The 22,238-nt window shown below is 34.9% G+C and overlaps 1 pseudogene; it reads left to right on the forward strand.

Annotated features, from left to right (window-relative positions):
• Positions 1 to 4,213: 4,213 nt before the first annotated feature.
• On the forward strand, positions 4,214 to 4,745 carry LOC101152114 (ADP-ribosylation factor 4-like; annotated as a pseudogene).
• Positions 4,746 to 22,238: the final 17,493 nt, after the last annotated feature.

Genomic DNA, 22,238 nt, shown 5'->3' on the forward strand with positions numbered 1-22,238 from the left:
GCTGACTAGCATGAATTTCCCAACTTGTGTTTTTTTCAAGAGGACTCCCAGGAAAAATCTCTTTCAGGAAGTCCTCCCTGGAAGTAGTTGTTCTTCTGAGTAATTCTTTTATTTTATATGCATTGTGAACGACAAAGCTGACAGTTTTCCCTCTTTGTCTTGGCTTTTGGAATAAGCACAGTCCAATTTGCGGCTTGCTTCTTGCAATTTTGTAGCAGGAGTTTATAGGATAAACTTATTGTACTCAAATTCACTTTTAGCTGCCTTTTCTTTCTTCTCCTTATATTCAATTTGCACCAATTTCTTTATTAATAAATATCCCTTATTTTGTTTTTCCTTCCTTATGCATTTTAAAAAGGTTTAAATTAGTTTTAAGAGCAAGGCAAAGGCTTTTTTTCTCATACTATAAAAAGATTTTAACAGATTGCATATTTTTGAGCAGAAACTATGCTCCATCTGCCTCCACTGGCACTGAATAGTACACTACCTGTCACAAAAGAGTGTGAATTCTAGTTTAATTGATTCCAGAGCAGTTCTGTGTTTTTATTGTCACATAGAAACCAAGTGTTTAGGATTCATATACACCCCCAAGTCTGATCACAGGCAAATTGTGCAATGATCATTGTTTCTAAGGTTCATATTTATTAAGCTTGTGTGCTCAGGGGGCTACCCTAAAACTGATTATGTCTTCGTTTCCTCTATCTTCTCTAACAGCCAAAGGTCTATGATTACAAGGCATTTCTTGCCAAGGCGTTGTCTTTCATAAGTCAATAGACATTTGCAGGCTTTTGCCTACTTATGATTGTGGGGTTTCCCTACAGCTTACTCTGTTATCTTAGAAAAAAATGTTAAGTATCTTTCCTAAGACTGGATATTTCTTAGATATACATATAGTAAGGAGTAGACTGTTGCAAATTTATGGGAAGAGATGAAAAGAGGGCAGATATTATGGAAGTCTCCATCAAGTTATTTAAACAGTAATACATTTGAACTCTTCTTTAAAAGTAAAATTATGTCTTTATTATCCTGCATATACCTAAATGTAGTTCTATATTTGGGGAAAGATTAGATTAGAACTAAAGGGCACATTCTTCAGGAAAATGTCTGACATATAACCACTTGCTGTTCCTTATTCATGTATTTCTCTATATCAAACTTAAAGAAAGATATAGAGAAGTTATTCACATAGACTTTGTATAATGAGGTGATTCCTCCCTTCTTCCTGAGCACAGCAGAATGGAGACTGTCAATGGGGCCACAAACGAACTCTTGGGAATGAGCAGATTAACACTTTACCTAAAAAAAAAAGAGTGATAAATTATCTAAATTCTTCAAAATGCTTTTTAAATTTGGTTGAAATTTTAGAATTTTTAAAATTCTGACAATAGTAAAGTGCCGATTGTTAGAGGTGTTCCTGTTTATGTGTTTGGTTTAGGTTAATACTGTGTTACCCAGTGTGACTAATCTTTGAGTTATTAATGTAATGTTCATAAATTTTGCTAGCAACTCACCCAGAAGGGTCAACTCTTTGTTATTGTGTAGTATTTATCACCTATTCTAAGGCATTATAGTATTTATTATTTTGACAAATTTTCAAATATAAGTGCTAGTCTCTAAAGCAATGGTTTATAAGCCATATCTTTTAGACATTACTATTCTAATATAGATCTTTTCCCATAAGATTCAAAACAACTTGCGCTTCCTTTCCAACAGAAGTCCCTACTACCTTTCAAGTTGCCATATAACTTGAAATGTATTTACTATTCCTTTTTGATGAACAAAAGAGGTCCGGTTTCACAAATGCTTATCAAGTTCAATATTAGGTGAGATTCTGTATTAGGCAAAGATGAATAAAATGAGATTACAGTGTATTGGGAGAAGCATACATATACAAATAAATTATAATGAGATTTCTGCTTTGGGCTAAGATGGAGTAAAAGAAACAAGATTTACCCTCATGACTAAAACAACAAAATAAGAAACAAAAAATATAAAGCAATGGATCTCGACATTACCCCTCAAGCAACAATGGCAGTTATGTGAGCGAGACAGAAAACAAATGAGGTGAGTTCTGTGATTCCTCTAGCCTACACGTTTCTGGAACTTAGGGCAGAGCAAGGACCCACGGAGAGCCTGGCAGTCTCCCTGAGTTTAGAAAATGAATCCGAAAACTCAGGGAAGTCAAAACATCTAGAGTTTGAAAAGAAAAGCATGGGAGAGGAAAGAAAAGCAAAGAGAGAGAACTGCAGAGAATTTATCTCACAAGTGTTCAATTGAAGGCTGATCAGTACATGTGTTTAAGGAAACCAACCACCTTAAATCATTAAAGGCGACAGTGTCCCGGACTTATAAAGGACCAGCAGTAGTGCCACTTTCCAATATCTAGAGAAGAAAACCTCATAATTCACAGAATATCAGATAGTATACTCAGAAGAATATGCTTCAGTAGTGGAAAACATTAACCCTGACAAAAGGCTATGCTCATTCTTCTTAGGAAAGCATTAAGACAAGAGATCGCAAAGAGTGAACGCTTTCCAATTAACTTAAATGCCTTGTAGAACAAAGGAATCAAAAAATATCCTGGCCCAAATAAGATAAAATTCATGATGCATGTAATAGAAATTGTGAAGCTTAATATAAAGAATAGAAATTATGAAGCTTAATATGAATTATTAATAGAAATTATGAAGCTTAATATAAAGAAGCAAGGAAATGTAAGCCATAATGAGAAAAAAAATCAATTAAAAATGATTCAGAAAAAAGACAGGGGATAGAGTCAATAAAGAGTGGAAGAATAGTTTTTACAATTGTATTCAATATGTTCGAGAAGCTAAAGGACAGATTGGACATGTAAAGTGCAGACATGAAAGAGGTAAAACTAAAACATCTCAAGTCTAAAACAGATAACAATCTGCAATGCCTAACAGAAAAATACAGTGAGTAGAGTTAACAGCATTTTGCAGAAGAAAAGCACAGTAAATTTCAAGACATAACATTAGAAACTATTCAAAAGGAAATACAGAAAGAAAAAAGATTTTAAAAAACGAACAGAATATCAGTGAACTCTGGGACAACTCAATTCAGCCAAATATATGTAAACACAGTCAGAAAATGACAGGGTGGGGTGAGGTGACGGAAAAAAAAATCTGTGAAAAAACACTGGCTTAATGAAAAACATAAATTCAAGGTACAAGAAGTTCACGGTAGCCCAAACACACGTGCACACACAAATAAAGAAAATGACACCATGACACATCATAATCAAATTGCTTAAAACCAATGATTAAAAATAGCCTTTAAAGGAGCCGGAAGAAAAGATTCATTATAGAAATAGAAACAAAAATTAGGTCATCAAATTTGTCATTAAACAATGAATATTTAATGAGTGGATCAATATCTTTAAAGTATTTGTCTAAAATTTAAAAAATAAACACATCAGCCTAAGATTATCCAGCAGAAATATGTTTCATAAATAAAGAGAAAAAAAGAAAAAGACTATCTGAGACATACAAAAGCTAAGAGAATTTATAATGAAGGCATCCACACTACAAGAAATGTTAGAGACCTCGAAGTAGAAGGAAAATGATACCAAATGGAAATCTGTAATGACAGAAAAATGAACATTAGAAGTAGTAAAGAAATGGGTGACTATAAAGACTATTTAAGTCTCATTAATAGATAACCGTTTAAAACAAGAATAATGATGTTTCCTGTTATTTATAATATATTGAAATAAAATGCATGATAAAAATAACTCAAAGACCATGCAGGGTCAAATGGAAGTATGTTGTTTTAAATTTCTTACCCTGAGAATGAACTAGGACAGCATTACATGAGAGTAGAGTGGTAAGTTAGTGAGGTATACTATAAACCTCAAACGACCACCAAAATAACACCACAAACACCTACATCTACTAAAAGCAGCAGAGATAAAGTAAAATACAAATAAAATGCAGACACCTGAGGGGCTGGGCTGCTGAGTGACTTGGCACGCCTGAATCGCCAGTCGTCCGGCATGACCTCACCCCACTAATTCCTGTCAAGCAGCTTCATGGGCACGTTGGCCAGTGAGACGCCCCTGTTGCTCTCTTTCTTCCTGAGCTGTTTCTCTTCCCTCTGTTTCGATTTTCTGAGAGCGTGAAAGGAGAGGGTCTGGGGACACCCCACGCCCCTTTTGTGTCTGCCCATCGCAGGTGCCACTACCACCCTGGGCCTCACCATCTCCTCTATTCCTGTCTTCAGCAAGAAGCAGATGTTAATTTTGATGATTGGATTGGATGCTGCTGTCAAGGTGATCTCTGTATAAGGTAAAGTTAGGGGAGATGGTCACTATCATTCCTACCAATGGTTTTAACGTGAAAAGAGTAGAATACAAGAGCATTTGTTTCACAGTATGAGAAGGTCAAGATAAAATTAGGCCTCCCTGGAGGCATTACTTCCAGAATACCCAGGCTCTTATTTTTGGCAGATAGCAATGATTATGAAAGAATTCAGGAGGGAGCAGAAGAGCTACAGAAAATGCTTCACAGAGATGGGCTGGGAGATACTGTGCTGTTGCTTTTTGCAAACAAACAAAATTTGCCAAATGCTATGGCCATCGGTGAAATGACAGACAAATTCAGTCTCTGTGCAACAGAACATGGTATATTCAAGCCACTTGTGCTATACAAGGCACTGTTCTGTATGAGGGACTTAACTGGCTGGCAGGTGAGCTTTCAAAACATTCAATGAAACTGGTTATCTAACCAAGGACATGTTTGATAGAATTGAAACTAGGCTTGTTACAACAAAACTAGTTTGCATCTTGGTTATTATACAATCTCTGGGACTCCTTAGGCAGACTATTACAGCATTTAAACTTGTTTTGTTGCCTTTGATTGTTTACCAGGTATGATGTTACTATTTAGCAATATGCTTGGTTTTAAAGAAATTCTCCTGGGAAAAAGTATCCTCCTTTAATTTTATAACCGTAAATTCCTTGCTATTGTGAAACCTTTAAATAAACCCATTTGAATGCTTTTTGAGCCCACACCAATTTTTTTTTCTTTTTTTCTTTTTTTTTTTTTTTTTTTGAGATGGAGCCAAGCTTGCTCTGTCACCCAGGATGGAGTGCAATGGCACAATCTCGGCTCACTGCAACCTCTGCCTCCCACGTTCAAGCAATTCTCATGCCTCAGCCACCCAAGTAGATGGGATTACAGACTTCTGCCACCACGCCCAGCTAATTTTTTCTATTTTGTTTGTTTGTTTTAGTAGAGACGGGGTTTCGCCATGTTGGCCAGGCTGGTCTCGAACTCCTGACCGCAGGTGATCCACCTGCCTCAGGCTTCCAAAGTACTGGCATTACAGGTGTGAGTCACTGCGCCTGGTCAACAAATAATGTTTTAAATTATCACCTTGCTACTTTACTGATACCTTTGTCATTCCTGAGACAGTCTGCTCATTTAAAAGTGTAGCATTTTATTTGTATTTATTTATCTCCCTTGCCAAAGAAGATTTTTTAAATACTGCTTATACCAGCCAGGAAAACGGTCCAAAACACTATTCAGTTCTCTTGCGCTGAGGAACTTATTTTTTACCTCATACTGATTCCTTACTTCCATCAGCCAAACTTACTTTGGATTCGATAGCTAATTAGTTATGTGACAATTGCAAAGAGTTCATATTGAGACGGTTTTTAATAGTCAACAGATTGTGTTCCTTTATATTGTATCTTTTTAATGTTGAATGTCGCTTGGTATCACTCTAACTCTTTGCTTAGTATATGATAGCTCTGCTGATGTTTTATTTTTATTGGCAAATGTATTTTCATTAAGAGTTTTCAGAAAACTCATCAAATTCAATAAATAAGTTTCCTCATAACCCATTTGGAATTACTCCCAATATAATGATTAAAATATTTAAAAAATTAAAAACTAAAAATGAAATTTAGTTAATGAAAAGGAAAGTAAAAAAGAGGTAAGAGCAGACAGGACAAAGAGGAAACAACAAATGGTAGATTTAAATCCATTTCCAATACATAAAAATGTTTCTGTTATATTACTCTGTGCAAGATATTTATAAATGTCAGCTTGTGATTATAGGAGATACCTTTGTAACAATAAATTGTTCATTCTCTCCTGCCTTTTAAAGTGTCACTAAAATTATTTCTGCTTTCTTTTTCTTTTTTTTTCAGTATGTCTTTTCTTATTCCTATATATTCAGGGTTTTTCAGAATCTCACATTCAGAGCAAATGGATACATTTTGTTTTATTGTCTGCGTTTTTTTTTAAGTAGCTGACTGACTTTAAAATTATTATCATGTGTGATGTGCATTTTTTTCTAAACATTCCACATATGACATAGGTTTTCTTTTTTTTTTTTTCTTAAAATTTTGGAAGTACCACAATTTGCCCTCAAGACTGTACTATCGATCTAGTTAATTTTATACAGTATTTATTAACTCTAAATGTCAGCCCTGATAATAATAGGATTTTCTTTGGCAGATTTGTTTCTCCATTTTTTGATGAGTTTAATTTTGTTAATTTTCTCAGCATCTTCCTGTATGCCTGTAAAATAAGTATATGACAAATAGTTTTAAATTATAGCTTTGAATGCTATCTATAAGAAACACAATAATAAGTATGTTTATATGTCTCATCATTTTTTAGCCATTATTCTCATATTTATTTCCATTATTAGTTCTACAGTTCAATGTATACTCAATGCTCACCACGATTTGTTTTTGTGTAATTAACCCTTTATTTTTTGATTGTTTTTATTTTTTGTCAATATTTTTTTCCATAAGGACTTATGAGAAATGTGTTCTTCCCTATAACTCAAAGTTAAAAAAAAAAACAAAAACAAAAAGCCAACTACTAACACTAATAAAAAGTGGGTTAATGACTTGAATAGAATTTTCTTCAAACAAGACACACAAATGGCCATCAGGCATCACTAATTACGAGGGACATGCAAATCAAAACCATCAAGTGATATCACCTTAAAGCTGTTAGCATGGCTGTTATAAAAAAAAAAAAAGTGTTGACCAGGAGGTGTAAAAATTGGAACACTTGGACACTGTTAGTAGAAATGAAAAATGGTGCAGCCACTATGGAAAACAGTATAAGGATTCTTAAAAAACTAAACCTGCAATGTGATTCAGTAATCCTACTTTTGGATATTTATGCAAAAGAATTGAAATCAGGAACTTGAAGAGATATTAGCATTACTTTAACAGTTAATTGCAGCACTATTCACAATATCCAAAATGCGAGAAAAATGTTAAGTGTCCATGAATAGATGAATGGATTTAAAATTTTTTTACATACATACAATAAAATACTATAGTTTAAACAAGGGGAATTCTTCGATATGCAACAACTTGGATGAACTTTGAGGACGTTATGCTAAATGAAATAAGCCAATCACAGACAGGTAAATACTGCATGATTCTACTTATATGAGGTATCTAATATAGTCAAATTCATAGAAAGAAAGAATGGAATAGTCATTACAGGGGATTGGAGAGGGGGATATTATGAATCAGTGGGCATAAAGTTTCTGTCAAGCAAAATGACCTCTAGAGCGCTTCTATGCAACATTGTGCCTGTGGTCAACAAAAATGTACTCAAGAATTTGTTAAGAGGCTAAGTCTCATGTTAAGTGCTCTTAACACAATACAATTTTAAAAAGGAATGAAAAGGTTTAAAACACCTGTTTAACTTTTCTGGGAACTGAATCAGACCCCCGATTCTTCCTGAGGAGTGCATAGCTGAAGAATCTGTTTTCTCTTCCCCCCGTACTTATTTGAGCACGGAATAGGAGATGGCTTTTTTATTAAGCTCACTAATGGGTTTGTATTAGAAATTCTCATCAATCTGAAGTTCTGAGAGCTTCTGATGGGCTCTGATGAGCAAATTCTCATCTTCTTTCCCCTCTGTCTTCCCTACTCTGTTCTTCAGCGACCCTGGCATTTTCTCATCTTCTCACTCTCCAAGCACTCTTCTTGCTGAGAGCCTTCTCAGTTGTTATTATGTAACCATAGAACAACTGTGCTAAAGCCCTATCCCTTACAGTAGAAAAGGAGAAGGTTGTGATACAGACACAAAGAGGCATAACTATTTAAGAAGTATTGGTGTTTATATGCTAAGCGAAAATACCTATGAAGGTATAATAGAGAGGAAGACAGATGGAGCAATGATCCATAAGAAACAGAAGAATGTAGGACAAACAGTGCCAGTGGGTGACTTTGCATTGAGCCACAAGATGGACACAATCTTTAAAACTAGAAGATCAGAAGTTGGCATGGATGTTTCATGGGGAAAGAAGGGGGAGATAGGAAATTTTTTAAAAAGTGTCTTCCCAAATTTTCTCTGTGAATTCTTAGACAAAGTCATCTTTAGAGAATAACCAGAATGAAAGTTAATTTTGTTAGATTATAGATGTTTTCTGAGAGGGATGGTAGGAAATTGAATATATATATGTGAGTGTGTGTGTGTGTATGCATATAATACATAGTTATATAAACATATACATATGTGATTTTACTTATAACCAGGGCTGAAACAGTCACAATATGGCATTGACCTAATTTAGAGAGATTTCTAAACTAATATAGCTAATACAGTGATTCTAAGAATAAATACGTTGGAAAAAAATTCCAACAGCCTGTTAACTATTGGCTTGTTAATTTTAAGAACAGGTATCATGAAAAGTAGTGATTTTCATACAAACCATTTGTATGGCCTTACAAAGCCATCCCTGCTCATAAGATTATTTTCTCAGGATGAATTTGAAATCCATATAACATATAAACTGGAACATACATCAAAGAATCATGTACATGAGTTTGAATCATTTTATAAGTGAACTTTGCATACCTTCAAAATCTTAAAAAGAAGAAAACTTTCATTTTTTTTTCAGCAGGCCATTTGTGAAATTTAGCATAAAATTCTGTCCAGTAAAGTTATATAATTTCTCCCTGAAAACCTTTCTTTCAAGTCATTGGATAATTCAAAGCTGTATGGGATAAAAAGAAATGGTTTTTCCACAGTGCATAAGATTGTAACCATATGCACCCAATAGTCCAATTTCTACTATAGGTTATATTATATAAAAATAAATGACAAAATCTCTGCATGGAAAGCCAATATTACAGGGAAGTAAGTGATACAGTGAAAATAACCAGAGTGTTGTCTGTTAACTGTAACTGGAGTGTATTTGCACTGCAGTTTCTGGAATTAGACTGTTTAATGTATGTTAAGCAAAATAAAAGAAAATTCAAACATACTGAATAAAGTCAATAACTAAAAATATGTGCTATTTACATGTTTCAAACTTTTTATTTGCTTGCTTTTTGTCTTGTTTTGTTTTGTGGTATAAGTATTATTTTAGGAGAGATGAAGTAGGAACATGATTGATAATTAGCATTGATTAGTGAAATTTTGTGATCCGGAGTGAAGTTTTACAATTCCTTCCTCCCTTCAGCCATTTATGTAAGTAAAGTAGTTTCATGCATTGAGACTTCCCATAAGATTAATTTTGATAAGAGAGTTTTCTAATACAAAGTTTCAAAACTGCTGGGCACTGTCAGAAAAGAACACCCTTTCCACAGTTCTGGTTTTCTTGAGAAGAGATTTTCCCTAAACATACTGCTATCATTGCCCTAACCCTGTGTCTAAGATGGAGTTATTCAGTTGATCAGTTAGTTGATTGATGAATGCCACATATTGGTCTACAAGTCTCAATGAGATGAAGTGAAGCTCTCAAAAGTCCACTGCATGATATTTGATAGCTTTAATGCTTCTTTCTCTGTTCATTCTAAACATTAAAATAAGCATGTTAAATCTGAAGACAAAATTTCCTGTGTTTGGTTACTCCAAATTTCAGTCTAGGGGTAGTCTCCTTAGTGTAAGAGTAGGTTATCTGACTCTTATAACAAGTTATGTAACCACATTTTATCTGTGTAATAGGATATTTTTGGCTTTCACTTTTGTTTTATTTTTGGCTTTCATCTTTGTTTTATTTCTTAAATTGATCAGAATCTGGTCTGAGAATTAGGTTGATGGCTGCCTCTGACATTTCAATTGATTAGGTGATCTTTAAGGGCTTTCTCCTCTATGAGAGGGGAATAAAATTTACTGCCGATTAGTGAGTGATTACTAGGTATCATGCATTATTTTGTGTAATTTTCACACACCTTCACATCTTCTCTTTTAACTCCTCTACAATCTGATGTGGTTACTATTCTTATGTTTATTCTTCTGGTGAGGAAACATAGACAGAAGGATTTACTTACTTGCCAAAGGACATAGCTTGTAAGTGGTAGAGTCCAACACAAATTCAGTGCAGTCTGAATTTAAAGGCGATTCCTCTAAAAGATATTTATATCGCATTTAACATGAAACATATGACAACATGGCCTGACTAAATTAACATGTGATGTTTGTATTAAGTGAAAAATATAAAATTTAAAAAAGGAAATAAACACAGGCACCCATAATTTAATCATCTTCTATCTGATTGACTCCCCTACCCCTTTTAGTCTTCTTTTCCTCATCAAGTTAATGCTAATAGACTTGTTTATCCCTCCATAACTTTCCTCTTGATCTGACAAACATAGGAATTCACATATATAGATGACTTGGGATTTTTTATTTGTATATTCATAACCAAAATCTACAAATTACTATAACACTTCTTATTTTTTACATAACTGTATATTATACATCAAATTCTAATTTAAAATTAATTTATTCATGTTTATTATTTTACATCAATTAGATCCACCCCCTCTTCTTTTTATATGACTGCATACAGCAACCTCAGTGTGTACACACATAATGGAGTAAAGTCTGGGTGTACTTAAATACTTTTTTAAATGCTTATATATTTCTATAAAATATGTAGATTTATAACTTGAGTTTAGATAAATCCACTTTTAAGAATTCAGCCTTACAAAGGGTTTCATTTACTACTTCTATTTTGTCTTGCAGAGCATTTCTTATTATTTAAAAGGATTTTTAAGGATTTTCTTTGCTTCATGAACAGATGGGCAACATCACATGAGAACCACCCACGTCAAAGTTTTATACTTAATGCATTTTATGGCAGGTTTTCCATTTGCAGGCTCACAGTTTGTAAATTCATACCACTAAAAATATTGTGCAACATGCATCTCATGACATTATTTCTTTTGTTGATTATGGTATTGTAGGGGCAGAAAAGGAGTGATCTTTTTCTTCTTCATAAGAGCAATGGCCAACACCTCTATAACAAAAGACACGTTAGAGAAAAACTTAACAGATTTATTTGATTATAGTTTTCTGTGACATGAGAGCCTCCAGAATGAAGAGCCAGAGATACAGGGGAAGATATCCAATTTTATGCTTTGGTTCAATGAAGCAGGGACAGCCGTGTACAAGTGTGATTGAACAGAAAAGGACAGGAGCTAGCAGTCATAGACTCAAGAATTCTAGCAGGGCCTGTTTGTTCAGGTTCTTCTTGGCCTCTCTGTACAGAATTTCTTCCTCCCAGGTATGGGGTAAGACTCCTCTGAAATGAGGGTCTTAATTTCTTTATGGCCAGCTGTTCCACAGAAATGTGGGGAAAATTCAGAGTAATATTTTTAGGCTTAGATAGCTGACTTTAGGGAAAAATGGTTTTAGTTTCTATGACTTGCCTCAGGCATGGATGAGGGGTAAGAGACAGGAGACAGGAGGGCAGGAGAAGGTCAGAGAGAAAGTGCTTTTGATGCCTTCATTTTGGGGTATTATTTTCAGAGCCCCAGTAGTATCATTTACATTCTTTTCATGGGTTTCTTTAGTCTTTATTCTTCTGTTTTTTTCATTAACTGTCACATTACATAAACTATTTATACACATACACACGGATGTTCCATATGAGTCTGAATAAAAATGCATAATAGTTACAAAACAATTTAAAGATAAGTTAGATGGTCAAATAGTAGAATGATTAATGAATTTGTAGGACTATTCAGTTTTTCTTTTTAATTTCATTTTTAAAGTTGTACTTGCCTAGCAATTTGTTTCAAATTTGTTGGCATATGTTTATTTATATTATCTCATTATCCTTTAAATGCCTGAATAATATTGATATTAGTTATTTGTAACTTGTATCTCTGTTTTAAAAAGTTTATCTATATGTCTTGCCACAGATTTATTACTTTTATTATTATGTTCTAAGAAACAGTTTTTGCCATCTTGATTCCCTTTGTTTACTTTTTTTCTTAATGTTTCTTTTTTTTATTTTTAGTTTTTGGAGACAGGGTCTCACCTTGTTGCCCAGGATGGAGTGCAGTGGCATGATCTCAGCTCCCTGCAACCTCTGCCTCCCTGGCTCAAGCCATCCTCCCACATCAAGCTACTGAGTAGCTGAGACTACAGGTGCGTGCCTCCAGGCCTAGCTAATTTTTGTATTTTTTATTGAGATGGGGTTTCACCATGTTGCCCATGAAAGGTGAAGCCAGCTGGACTTCCTGGGTCAAGTGGGGAATTTTTCTGTCTAGCTAGAGGATTGTAAACACACCAATCAGTGCTCTGTGTCTGGCTAAAGGATTGTAAGTGGACCAATCAGCACTCTGTAAAAGGGACCAATCAGCACTCTGTAAAAGGGACCAATCAGCAATCTGTAAAATGGACCAATTAGCAGGATGTGGGCGGGGACAAATAAGGGAATAAAAGCTGGCCACCCTAGCCAGCAGCGGAAACCCACTTGGGTTTCTCTTGAACTTTCTAGCTAATCAAGAGTACAAGGCGTCTAGGTTGAAGGCCCAGCTTTGCCTACAGCAGGTCAAATATCTAGGCCTAATCTTAGCCACAGGGACTAGGGCCCTCAGCAAGGAATGAATACAGCCTATACTGGCTTATCCTCACCCTAAGACATTAAAACAGTTGCGGGAGTTCCTTGGAATCACAGGCTTTTGCCAACTATGAATCCCCAGATACAGCAAGATGGCCAGACCACTCTATGCTCTAATCAAGGAGACCCAAAGGGCAAATATTCATCTAGTAGAATGGGAACCAGAGGCAGAAACAGCCTTCAAAACCTTAAAGCAGGCCCTAGTATCAGCTCCAGCTTTAATCCTTGTCACAGGACAAAAATTCTCTTTATACGTCACAGAGAAAGCACACAGAGAGCATAGAGTTAACTCTTGGAGTCCTTACTCAGACTCGTGGGACAACCCCACAACCATTGGCATACCTAAGTAAGGAAATTGTTGTAGTAGCAAAAGGCTGGCCTCACTGTTTATGGGTAGCTGCAGCGGTGGCCGTCTTAGTGTCAGAGGCTATCAAAATAATACAAGGAAAGGATCTCACTGTCTGGACTACTTATGATGTAAATGACATATTAGGTGCCAAAGGAAGTTTATAGCTATCAGACAACCACCTACTTAGATACCAGGCTCTACTCCTTGAGGGACCGGTGCTTCAAATACATATGTGTGTGGCTCTCAACCCTGCCACTTTTCTCCCAGAGGAGGGGGAACCAATCAAGCATGACTGCCAACAAATTATAGTCGAGACTTATGCCGCCCGAGATGATCTCTTAGAAGTCCCCTTAGCTAATCCTGATCTTAACCTATGTACCGATGGAAGTTCATTTGTGGAGAATGGGATACAAAAGGCAGGTTATGCCATAGTTAGTGATGTAGCTATACTTGAAAGTAAGCCTCTTCCGCCAGGAACCAGTGCCCAGTTAGCAGAACTAGTGGCACTTACCGGAGCCTTAGAACTGGGAAAGGGAAACAGAATAAATGTGTATACAGATAGCAAGTATGCTTATCTAATCCTACGTGCCCATGCTGCAATATGGAAAAATAGGGAGTTCCTAATCTCTGGGGGAACCCCCAGTAAATACCACAAGGAAATCATGGAGTTATTGCATGCAGTGTAAAAGCCCAAGGAGGTGGCAGTCTTACACTGCCGAAGCCATCAAAAAGGGGAAGGAGAGGGGAGAACAGCAGCATAAGTGGCTGGCAGAGACAGGGGAAGACCAGCAGAAGGGAAAGACGGAAAGAAAGTCAGAGAGAGAGAGGGGAAGAAACAGAGACAAAGAGGGAGTCAGAGAGAGAGAGAAAGAGGCAGACAAAGAAGGAGTCAGAAGGAGAGAAAGAGAGAGACAAAGAAGAAGTCAAAGAGAAAGAAAGAGAGATGGAAGTAGTAAAGAAAAAACAGTGTACCCTATTCCTTTAAAAGCTGGGGTAAATTTAAAACCTATAACTGATAATTGAAGATCTTCTCTGTGACCCTGTAACACTCCAATACCACCTCGTTGTTGCCTTCCATTTCCAGAGTTTTTGTTTCAATATGTCTAGAGTCAGGCCTGAGAATTTTCATACCTAATAAGTTAGGGTACTGCTGGTTCAAAGATTACACTTAGAGAAGAATTGCTCCAAAGTAGGTTTTCCCTTGGTGTGGGCAGATGACTGCTGGGAATCCTGGGACTACCCTATTTGTTGGTATCTGGATCATATGCCCAGCCCAAACTAATCATTAAAGCCTAGATGTTCCATATGGTCAGGCCTGGGTCATATGCTCAGCCCTGTATCTGGAGACAAGGTCACATGGACTGAAGAAAGCAAGGACCCACAAAGGATATTTTGGATACTATTACAGAAGAAGGCTGGGGGGTAGCGCTGGGCAAGCACAAACATCACATATTCACCAATGTCCTCTAATTCACAGCTCGACTCTGATTTGAAGAGTAGGATGGTTAAGGACATCAGAAAGAATTTCACAGAGAAAAGGGTCGAAACAGAGCATGCAAAACCACAAAGGTAAAAATAATCAAGGTGGGGTGTGAGATATATTGTTCCAAAGTAATTTATTATCTATTTAAAAAGGAAAGAAATTGTGCCATTTCTGACAACATGAATTAATCTGGAGGACATTCTGCTAAGTGAAATAAGCCAGGCACAGAGAGACAAACACTGCGTGGCTTCCCTTATACATGGAATCTAAAATAATGAAACACATATAAGCAGAGAGTAGAATGGTGATTACAAGGGGCTGGAAGGAAGGAGAAATGGGGGTGTGGGTGAAAAGGTACAAAGTTTCAGTTGTGTAAAATAAACATCTGGAGATCTACTGTACAACACAGATTACATGCCTGGTTATTAGCAATATTATAATTAATAATACTGTATTAAATGCTTTAAAATTTGCTAAGAGGATAGATCTTATGTCAAATGCTCATACTCCAAAAAGAAAAATAAATAAATTTATTTTTAGAAACAGCAATAAATGGGGCTGGGAGAAATTTTTGAGGATACTGGGTAAGATTACAGTATTGATAACAATGATGGTCTGATGGCTTCACAGGTATACACCTATCTCCAAACACATCATGTTGTGTATACTAAATATTTACAGCCTTAGTACGTCAATCATACCTTAACAAAGCAGCTAAAACTTTATTATTGAAGTGGGGAAGCTTTTAGGAATTAAAGAGAGCATCATTAACAACAACGTCAGGACAATAAGTGAAACCAGGAACTGTTCTGTACAAACCAGAACTTATGGTTATTTCAATCATGGATTTTGGGAGAGTGGAGAGAATTAAAACTAAAAATATCTACTGGAACCTGTTCAAAAAGAAAACAATGTCTTGCTGAGTGTTTTGGAATTTGTGTTCTGGACAAAGCATTTTCATCATCATACCTATCTTGGACATAGGGTTAGTGAAGTGAGAGAATTACCGCTCATAGACATGTCAGAGTGGGCATTGATGCAACCTAAAGGACATCTATGTTTAACCACTTAGATGACTTTGACACTTGACTTCAGCCTTTAAGCTTCTCTGATTTATATTTTAAATATAAACGTCTTAGAGTCAGAAACTGTCAATGGCATTTGATGGGCCATTTTGGGACATTTTGCTTATTTATAGTTTTTTGATAATTAATTTTCATAAACATTTATTTTTATCAGCATATTTAATTAGTTTGACCACAACCTGAATCCTGAGGAACAAAGTAAACAAATTTTAAATCCTTCAGATGACTTACCTGAGCTCAGTTTCCATCATGCCAAAATCTGTTTGTCCTCTGGGCCCTATGGCCATTATATATACAGCTGCTTATACCCTAGACAGCATTTTAAAGCTATTTTCATTTAGTAGTATATGATACTAAGTGCACTCATGTTAATATATATTATCACAAAATTTATTATTACTAAATATATTATATATATGTACTAAGTATGTGTGTATATACATATATATATATCCCTGTCAATAATAACTTTAAGTGACCGGAAACTTCACTGAAATGTGGCGTTTTGACTTCAAAATGTAATGGTATCAATCATAACTTGGAAGAGTATGAACATTTTCAAAACACTTCAGTGTACAAAAAACCACAGTGACTGAGAGGAAACTGCTGCTATTTATTTGCAAATTACTTGCTGAAAATGTAGTTTAGTATCAACGTGTTGCCCAGCTACAGAAGGGCAGCATTCACTTTGTGTTCTATGTGAGTAGAAACCGCACAGTTGTACAACATGGTTGATCCTCAGTTACATTCAAAATTTCCCAAAAGGTATAGCTCTTTATTGCAGATGCTGAGTTATTTTTGGTTTTTACATTTTATTAGTCACTGTTACAACAAAATTTTCTTTATAAAGCTTTTTACAAATCTAGGAAATACATCTTCCTTGGCAGAAATGATTTCTGCTGGTCTAAGTGGAGCCTGCTCCAAGAACCCTGGATGTTGATCTGAATTATTTCATAAGCATCCTTTCCAGAAACACATTGACAAAAGTCCCAGAATGCCTGGATGGCTCTGAGAGCACACCCTCCCCATGAGACTGTGATAAAGTTACTCATTTTTAGAGCATTAACTTAAGAAGTTATAGGAAAAGATGTTTTTTTCTTTGGACTCACAGTTAGCTATAACATAACAGCAATAGATAGAAAGCTCCCATTTGCTGGAGGAGTGTCCCACCAGCCAAAAAAAAAAAAAAAGTATGTGGAGGAAAAAAAAATACAAAACAATACAAATACAACATACTAAAGCACACTTGAATTTTGAGCTTGGGAAAACTTAGTGTCCAAACACAGGTAAAAGGGTTTCCAAATAAACTGACCATCTGAGGGATATTTTCCACAAATTTTAGTGTTATTGGAAATGGATAATTTGAGAACAAGCGGGGAAAACAAAGGAATAATTCTTTAAGCAGGCATGTTCTCCTGTAATCTTGCCCTTGTGAAAAACTGCCCGCAAGCATACTTAAGGGCTTATTGTTCTGTTTTCTGTGTGTATGAGGTATGATCACGCATCTGGGGAATTAGTTATAGAATGGAAAATGTTCCCTGGCCTGAGACTACAGACAGAGCTGTTCCGGCGTTGCTTTGGCTTAGTGACAACATGTTAAAATTCCTCTTAGTGCAGCCATGGTGGAGTCTCAATTTTTCTCAAACAACAAGATAAAAATTATTCTAGTTTGCAGACCTTGCTTGATCGATTTTATGTTTGACCAAGAAATCACAAAAGCAACTTGTATATTCAATTACATAATAATTTTTAAACATTATTTCTAAATTTATTTATTTGCCTCTACATGCTATTCAATATCTAGCTAAGCAAACAAGTAAAACACATGTGAATATTTGTATCACTGTCCAAAAGACATAGATGAGCAGCAAGGAAATAAATGCCATGACCTTTTACTTGGCTACAGGTTTGTTGATTGCGGACAGATGTTTAATAGGTTTTCATTTTCTTTCCATTTTTTTAAAATTATACTATGTCTCAATTATTTGGAGATGATTTATCCAGTTGTCAACACCTTTAATCTAATTTCCTAAAGCTTGGTGTAGATTGTTACTGGGTGGTGTTACTGGGTGGTATGTAGAAAAGCATGAGGAAGTTTCAGCATAAATCTGCTAGTTTTCTATTGATACTACTTCAGTAAGTTTAGTGGAAGAGAAAAATATGCATGTACTGAAACATTTATGAAAATGGTACATTGTAATATGTCTTAAGAGTAAATTGATTTTTTGTAACTGTTACAGTTTCTAAAATGCTCAACAGATCCTATTTTGTTTTATTTAGACATGCTTTTCAAAAATTGCTTAGACAAAATATTAATTTTCATCAGGTTTGTCAAAAACAGCTCACTTTCTTCTACTTGGAATGCTGCTTGCTTGGTTTCTGGAAAATATAAATATATTTCTTGAGATATGCTAATTTAAATAAAATTAAATAAAAAATGCAAATTTAATTTTTAAAAAATTTTAAATAATTTTTAAAAAGAGAAAAAAGAATTGAAAATAATTTTATCATGTAAACCTTATCCTTTTGCATTTCGCGTCAGACATATTAACGTAGTGTGATGCCTGGAACATTTTAAGAATACTTTGGAATTAAAAAATTTACTTGCTAGGAAAATTTATTTTTTACTTATTTATTTATTTATTTATTTTTTGAGACAGAGTCTCAGTCTTTTGCCCTCACCCAGGCAGGAGTGCAGGGGTGCAATCTTGGCTCTTTGCAGCCTCCACCTCCTGGGCTCAAGCGATTCTCCAATCTCCACCTCCCGAGTAGCCGGGACTACAGGTATGTGCCACCAGGCCCAGCTAATTTTCTTGTGTGTGTGCGTGTGTGTGTGTGTGTGTGTATGTGTGTGTAAGTGGGATTTCGCCATGTTGCCCAGGCTGGTCTTGAAGTCATGGGCTCACGTGATCCACTGTCTCAGCCTCCTAATATACTGGGATTACAGGCATGAGCCATCGCACCGGGTTGGAATATTTAAATTTCCATAGCATTTACAGAAACTTAGGAAACAAGAGAACTCTAATTTTCTAAAATTGAGAGCTAACTTGGAAGCAAAGAGAAAACAATTTATTGTTTGCCAAAGTTGTAATAATGTTTGACTGTGGTATGATTAACAGAATTGAGTAATGAGTTAGTTTATGTTAGATGATTTGATGTAATTATTTAACCTGCTGTTTTATTGGTTTGTTTTATTTTACATAATATGACGATTAAAACTGTGATTTGACAGTATCTTTTAAAATTTATGTATTTGTTTAACCACTAGTTTGTATCTTAATCTAAAAAACCCTGTATTGACATTTTCTTTGGTCATAAATTCTTCTTAATTTATTATATTACTAAATTTGAAATATTGACATTAAATTTCGTCAGCTGAAACATTAAGGAGATAATTTTTTTCTCTCTCGGTAGCTTTTGAAGGTGGGGAAATTGTATGAAACCAGTCTCTGTGATAGATTTATTATCAACCTTTACTTCTCTTGTTTGGATATATAATAGATATTCTCTTAAAATAATATGCATGTAAAATACAGCACATTTTTAATAGAAAGACGTCTTCTAATATTTACATTGTGTTACAAATTATGTTAAGCTGTAACATCTCTCTTATTTCTTTTTTCTTTTTCTCTTCTTTTTTCTTTAGGCTTGCTCTCCTTTTTTAAATTGTACATGTAATATTAACTGTAGGGGGTTTTGAAAAAGTCAGGTGATATTGAACAATTTCACTATTAAAAACAAGAAAGAAACCCTGGATGCCTCTCAGTCTTTGGTAACAGAAAAACTTGCAGCATTTTTATTTTTTAGGGGAAGAGTCATAAACTCTGTTTTGTAGGTAACCTGGAAAAGGGTGTTTTTATCAGATAAATGGTCAAGACAGGGATATTAAGTCACTGACATCAATGCCTATTTGCATTACTTTTATGAAAAAAATGTTGTTGATACCAAAATTGGCACATAATCCAAAAAAAACAAGCAATTCAATATTTTGATGTGTGCTACAACAGTGATGAATAATTTGGGTTCGTCCACATTACCAAAATAATAATAAATCCTTCAAAAATATTAATGTATTAGATATCTTTCTGGGTTTTGAGATTTTGTTTCCTTTTAGTGCACTAGCAATCATGTAGATTTATTCATTCATATTTGTGTTTACCTATAAGACTTCTATATAGTATTGTTTATAGTAAGGTATATTTAGCCCCTTTTTTTCTTACAAATATTGAGCAACAGCAAATTCTTTAAGTGTGTGCATTTTTTAGGTATAAAGCCATGATTAATGTCTCTCTCTAACTTGTCTGAATTTTGTGCAAAATCCAAATATATATCTGGATTTCACAATAGCACTGCTTTTACCTCATTCTATCAGGTCAAACCTTGTACAAACTAACTCCTTTCCTTAGCTTCAAAATATTAAAACTCAAATGACTCTGGATAGTACTATAGGTCATTTACTAATTATATATACAAACATAGTGATTATTTTTTAAAGCAGAACTTCTATGAGCTTCTGTTTCTGGTTGAGAATTAAATCTGTTTATCATTTCATATTGCAAAGTCAGAAATGATGTTATATCATTTTTAATTTAGCCTATCTCATTAGATGTAAAAATGTCTTTAACATTTGTTAATGTAATTATCTGCTTTGTCAAAATATGTAGTGGTCAGTAAACTTTTTTGTGTAGTTTTTGGTGATGTTACTTCCTACCTCCCTCATTGTGTTTACAATAAATATACGGTTTGTGTACAGCAAAAGACCATCAATGTCTTCCTACTCAACAAAGTTTAGTCTAGAATTGCTTGCTGTAAACAAAGATGAGAAAAGGACACTTTGTTTACTCAGGAATGTGGTCTAATGTCTGAAGTTTTGCTTTTATGAGCTTAGCATGTTTTGTTTTTTTTTTCAAATGAATTTACGTTTTGTAAAGAAGCTTTAGATATTCTTTGTGATAGCTCAGTGTTAAGGCATAAATTTAATTTTGAATTCTTATAAATATTCTACATCATAAGTGATGTAGAAAATCTATCTGAACTACACAGTAGTGACTGTGGTAGTAGTGGTGATAGTAGTGATGGTAATAATAATTTCACTTATACCCATACCTAGTTTTAAAAGCAATTTTGCTGTGTGAGATAGAATAGTAAGACATGGCATACCTACTTTCAGGGGAAAAAACACCTTCATATAGCAAATAATGTACAAGCCCAAAGTGAATGGTAAAGGGAGTGCCAAGTAAATATCATAGACATATGAGGAACATAGAAATTTAAAGAACAAGGATCTTGAGTCAAAAGAACCTTTGTGCCAGTGGTGTGAGTTGTGTTGGCAGCATTTTATATGAAGTGAGCAATAATGGAAAATCCCAGATACATGAATGGATTCAGAATGGTAAAGACTCTAGGATTTGAGAGACATTTTATGGGACTGCAAGAAAGAGTGAATACAGGGAAAATAGATTAAACAAGCATTCTGAATAGTTTGAACTTTGTTCTCAAGCAATGGGAAGACAAACTACCATTTACTGGAAATCAGCTATTTTTCAAGCTTTGTGCTATGCACTTTGTGTGTATTATCTCTCTCTCTTTTTTTTTTTAACAACAATCCTTTTAGGTAGATAGAAAAATGACATGAAGAGAAATAGAATAGCTTTACTTTCACAAATTTATTCATTGTGTTAGAGAAATAAAATGGAAAGCATATATTCTGAGTGTGTCTGAGGGTTAGTTAAATTAAGTTATTTTCATTTCTACTTTCCCACACTTTAGTCATGTATTTACATTGTGGTGAATAGACTCCATGTTCTAGATACTGAGCTGCAACTTACAGTGGTAAGTAGTTGAATTGGTTGTCAAATGAAGTTATTTGTGTTCCAGTCTCTGTGCCACAGAGCTTCTCAGAGGCAGTAGGTCTGTCATCAAAAAAAATGGCAGTGTGAAAGCCCTCTTATGTCACCATCTAAGATTTTATCCAAGAGAATAGAAACTAAGAAACTGAGATGCTGACTTTGCCAGAGTCATAGAGCCAGGAAATGATGGATGCTTAACAGCTCCCTTCCCCAAAACAACCTTGAATGGTCCAGCAGATGGCTGGCATCAGGGTTCAAGTATGTTTGACATTGGGCTGCCTTTCTGATGCTACTGTGCAGTTCTCATTTTTCTGGCCTTACTTTGTTACTTGATATAGAGACACAAACTAAAGCTTGAAAAATCCAGTAAAGTAAATAAAAAAGCATTACTGTTTCTATTTCCAACTTCCCTTATATATCAAAAATATTCAGCTTAACTTCTAAAGCCAAAGTAGAGTTTATTCATGTAAAGCCATTTCTCCTAGAGGCTAAGATAGAAGAGATTTGCAGAATGGTTGGACAATTAAGGATGGAGTTAATCATTCTCTTTTCATTAGGAAGCACATTGCTACATGTCCAAGAAAAACAACAATTTTAAAAGCCCTATTTTG

This window comes from Gorilla gorilla, chromosome 14 (genome assembly GCF_029281585.2).
Source record: "Gorilla gorilla gorilla isolate KB3781 chromosome 14, NHGRI_mGorGor1-v2.1_pri, whole genome shotgun sequence".
Taxonomy (NCBI): Eukaryota; Metazoa; Chordata; class Mammalia; order Primates; family Hominidae; genus Gorilla; species Gorilla gorilla.